The following is a 4,677-nucleotide window of genomic DNA, read 5'->3' on the forward strand; positions in this document are numbered from 1 at the left end:
CCAACAGAGCAAAGATCCACACTACGGACATTTAATTACCTGCAGGGAACAAAGGCAGGCATGCAAACACGTTAGGCCACTCATATACAATGCCAAGTACTTTATTTTTAAAAAATAGCAGTGGCTAAGAACTGAAGAGTTTTATATAAAGGCTCCTTGAAGAAACTCAAGGGTGGGAAGGAAACACAAGACCGACGAACACCCAACTTAAGAGGCCATCTCCATCGCAGAGAAGTTCACAACGAGCAGAACAAGGACTACATCAGCCCAGAAAGGCCATGTTTCCATGCCAGCAAAGATCCCACAAATCCAGGGCAGCACCCTGTTTCACCGCCCGCCTCCCACCGTTACATGTCCATTCACATCCAATTCCACTTTTCCCAACCTTACAACCAACAAGGCTTATTATATTGTAAATAAACAAGGCATTGGTATTTTCGGCCGCCTCTTCTCTCCCATTTACATTTGATTATCAGCCAAAACACCAAAAGAGTGTAAGTGTCCCTTAGAAATCATAACAGCCAACCATCAGGTGACACTGTTATCTGCACATAGGCAGTAGAAAAGGGACGATCATTTAAAGTTGCATTTCCAGGAGAAATTAAGAGTTTTCTGCACACTTAACGGAGTTCCATATAACTTAAACCCCATAAAATTAGCTATACTTGCTCTAAAACGTTCCAATTGCAGAGTGACTGTCACAACCCTGCTTCGGACAGGCTGCCTAGAAAAGGACCAGTTACCCTCTGAGAAATTATGTAATTCAACTCATTTACATACCGAGGCTCTGTGCCACCCCGTTTTGATATTTCTACGGTTCCCTTTAAAAAAAAAAAAAAAAAGACAGCCCAAACCCATTTTCTCCTATGTAACCCAATAGTTTTAAATTCTCTTTAAAAGCATTCACAAACAGAACAAGCCAAAACTGTCAAATGGATCCTCTTCTGAATGAGGAAATGCTGATTCACTGAAACCAGAACATTTCACAGAAACGCAGCAACAAATAACTCCGCTGAGGTCAGGCAGAAGTTGTGACAGACCCTGCCTGACTCCCTACTGCTTCATCTCCTGGGCTGCTGCGGAGCCAGGGCTTCCCCCATCAGCGACGTCGGGGCCAGGCAGCCGTCGGGCACAGCAAACCCACGAGGAGATCCCCAAACCCCTGTGCTTCAGCTACAGAGAGCAAAGAGAAGCCACGCAAACAAACTGAAAATCGGATTTTCTTGCGGTGGGCTCCTAAGTAGGAGTTTTAGGGAAGCCATAAGATATCCAATGCAACACCCAGAAAAGGTGTAGCTGTCTGTAGGTCGCTGAAGATGACCGTCCCTAATACGGACAGCACCCTCAGGGTGGTATTCCAGTCCTGCTTTCTATCTCTGATGAGAACAACACTGATAAAATTCCCACTGTGAGAGCGCAGGCTCCGAACTCAAGGCAAGGCAGGACGACGGCAGGACTTTGCCCAGCAAGCCCGCTCCCGGTCCATGCCCAGCGAGGGCTCACGAGGCCGTACTTTCACCAGGAGCCGTTCAAATCCCAGACGTATACACGGCAGCCCAAATCCACCACCGTCCCAGCCTACTTCCCGCAGCAGATGCGCCCGGTATACAACGTCCTCTGCCGCACGTCTCCAGTTCACCGTGCCAGAAGCAGCTCAACTCGCACCCCCAAATGTTGGGACAATCAGCTGAGACTTTTTGGACCTCATTATATGGTTTAGTGCGTAAATTTGGGCTCCCCTACAACCCACTGGCCAGCCTGAAACCAAGCCAACGTGTATGTATTTGTCCATCATATAGTTAATCCACATTCCTTTTACTCCAGAAGTAGCACCAGGAAAGCCAGCATACATACCTCATGTTTTAAGCATCTTTAACCTCACTCACCCTCACGTTAAACAGTAGTTGCTTCACTCCGAGGCTTAATAGCAAGAGGCAGCACTTTACTCATCAATATTTCACACTAATTCCTGTAGTATGATGATTAAGCTAACAGAATTGGATACCTAGCCTCTGGCTTCCCACGTGAGCCTAGCCTGGTTACGGAGAAAAGCATGCTCAAAGGGGACAGCAACAACAGCGCTTGGACCTGGGGGTGTTGGTCAGCAGCAGCTGACCGTGCGCCGGCCTGTGCCCAGGTGGCCAAGAAGGCCAGTGGCACCCTGGCCAGCATCAGGGACAGTGGCCAGCAGGACCAGGGCAGGGATCATCCCCCTGTGCTGGGCACTGGGGAGACCCCACCTCGAGCCCTGGGGTCAGTTTGGGCCCCTCACTGCAAGAGACACGGAGGGGCTGGAGCGTGTGCGGAGAAGGGAACGGAGCTGGGGAAGGGGCTGGAGCACAATTCCTGTGAGGAGCGGCTGAGGGAGCTGGGGGGGTTCAGCCTGGAGAAGAGGAGGCTCAGGGCAGACCTTATCGCTCCCTACAGCTCCCTGAAAGGAGGGTGCGGAGATGGGGGGTCGGTCTCTTCTCCCAAGTGATGGGACAAGAGGGAACGGCCTCAAGTTGTGCCAGGGGAGGTTGAGGTTGGATATCAGGGAAATTCCTCCACCAAAGGGCTGTCAGGCATGGGAAGGGGCTGCCCAGGGAGGGGGGAGTCGCCATCCCGGGAGGGGTTTCAGAGCCGTGTGGGGGAGGTGCTCAGGGACATGGGTCAGGGGTGGGATTGGCAGTGCTGGGTTCAGGGTTGGACTGGGCAGCCTGAAAGGTCTTTTCCGACCAAACGCTGCGATGATTCTGCACAGCTCCCAAGCGTGGGAAGGAGAGGAAGCAGGCACCTGCAGCAAAGCCCTGGGCACAAGGACCGGCGGATCTTGCTGACCCCGCAGCTCAGAGGTGAACACAGAGCAGGACAGACCCAGCGCTTCTCGTGCCCAAGGCCAGCTCTCACCCAAGTGCCAGCTGGGCCAAATAACCGGCGCTGCTGGAGCCATCCATGAGGATGTGGTTCCCAGACATGCTTTTCTGCTAAGTTCTGCAAGCGAGAGGACGGCTAACTCAAACAGCAACGTCAAGTTTGGAGAGCCTAGACGTTCAGGGATGAATGGTATCTGTGATCTCTCTCCTCCAGTTTCTCCAGACACCCTTTCCAGCTGACAAGCCTCCACCTGCCCTTCTCCTAGGCTGGATCCCCGTGGACTGGCCTCCTTAAACAAACCCTCCTAGATGTGTGTTTTCTCCATCCATAACTGCAACAGGGCAGAGAGCCCTCCCATGGCTCTGCAACACGTCAACAGCTCACCCCTCGGGCGAGGGATGCTGGTACAAAGCCCAAGATCTCCTCACCTCTAAGATTATACCCCAAGGATTCCTTCCTCTTCCTCCTCCTCGCAGCCCAACTAAACACGCCAGCCACCCGACCTCACGCAGCACTTACCCGCAGGAACCTGTGACCGGTGACTGGTAACAGTTAAGCAACTTTTTCCACAGAAGTGAATGATCCATTAAGCCCAAGTACATTGTGAAGAGACACGAGGGACAATATTCCAGCAGATCTCAGCACCTCAGTCTCATCTGCAGCTTTTCACTCCTCTTAGTGCTTCCCCACAGTTTTCCTAGACTCTGTCTGCAGTCCTCCCTCTCCAAGGGACATCCAGCTAACCCTCCCTCTTCCCTGCCAGGCAGGGACTGCTCATCCTCCTCTTTAAGAGCAGTTGAGTTGTGTTTTGATCTCAGGATCCCAAAAAGGCCTGACACCATGCCAGAGCCAAGCAGGCAGTCACCTCCCAGGTGACAAATGCCCCACTGCTCTCTTAAGACCCTGGAAGTATTTTTCTCAGATTTCCCACCTCTAGTCACGGCTAATTTCTAAACAGCTCCTTTTGATTCAACCCCTATCCAGCAGGAAACGGCACCAAACAGCCTGAAGGACACACACGGTGAAATACATGTTTATGGAAAGAGAGATCTCACATACCCTACAGACAAAAATAACCCGTTCCAAGAAGTCAGTTTGCTGCTAAATAAGTTACTGCAAAACTACTAATAAATCCACTTTTTGACTGTATGAACAGGATGCTCAGAGGGAACAAACCACGCCAAGATCTACCCCATCCTCAAGAAGGACTCAAATTCTCTTGCTCTCCAACACCTCTGTCCCAGCGTTTTACACCTTCTGGAATGCGTGCTGGCCAGGGCAGCGCAGCAACACACAAGGAGCTTCCTATCTCCTGAGTATTTTTAGGATTACAGATGTGTGGTGGAGCTTCCTAACTCTCCGGACAGGTCATTGTCAGCTGCAGTAACTGGGGGTGTTCTCAACAGATCTGCGTTCCTCTTGCTCTCCAACACCTCTGTCCCAGCGTTTTACACCTTCTGGAATGCGTGCTGGCCAGGGCAGCGCAGCAACACACAAGGAGCTTCCTATCTCCTGAGTATTTTTAGGATTACAGATGTGTGGTGGAGCTTCCTAACTCTCCGGACAGGTCATTGTCAGCTGCAGTAACTGGGGGTGTTCTCAACAGATCTGCGTTCCGATCTTCACTTTATTTCTTAACAAATACAGGTCAAGAAAATCATCCATGAAATCAGCCCTTTGGTTGACAAAGCACAATGAGCCAGAGTTTGAAACAAAACATCTGATGCAAAATTGACTTTAAACGCACTAATACCACCATCCAAGGCTATGCTAGCAAATTGTTCGGTGTCCAGCATACCTGGGATGCTGGCGCGTGGTTTT

Source organism: Eurypyga helias, unplaced genomic scaffold, assembly GCF_000690775.1.
Source record: "Eurypyga helias isolate BGI_N326 unplaced genomic scaffold, ASM69077v1 scaffold48539, whole genome shotgun sequence".
NCBI classification, from domain to species: Eukaryota; Metazoa; Chordata; class Aves; order Eurypygiformes; family Eurypygidae; genus Eurypyga; species Eurypyga helias.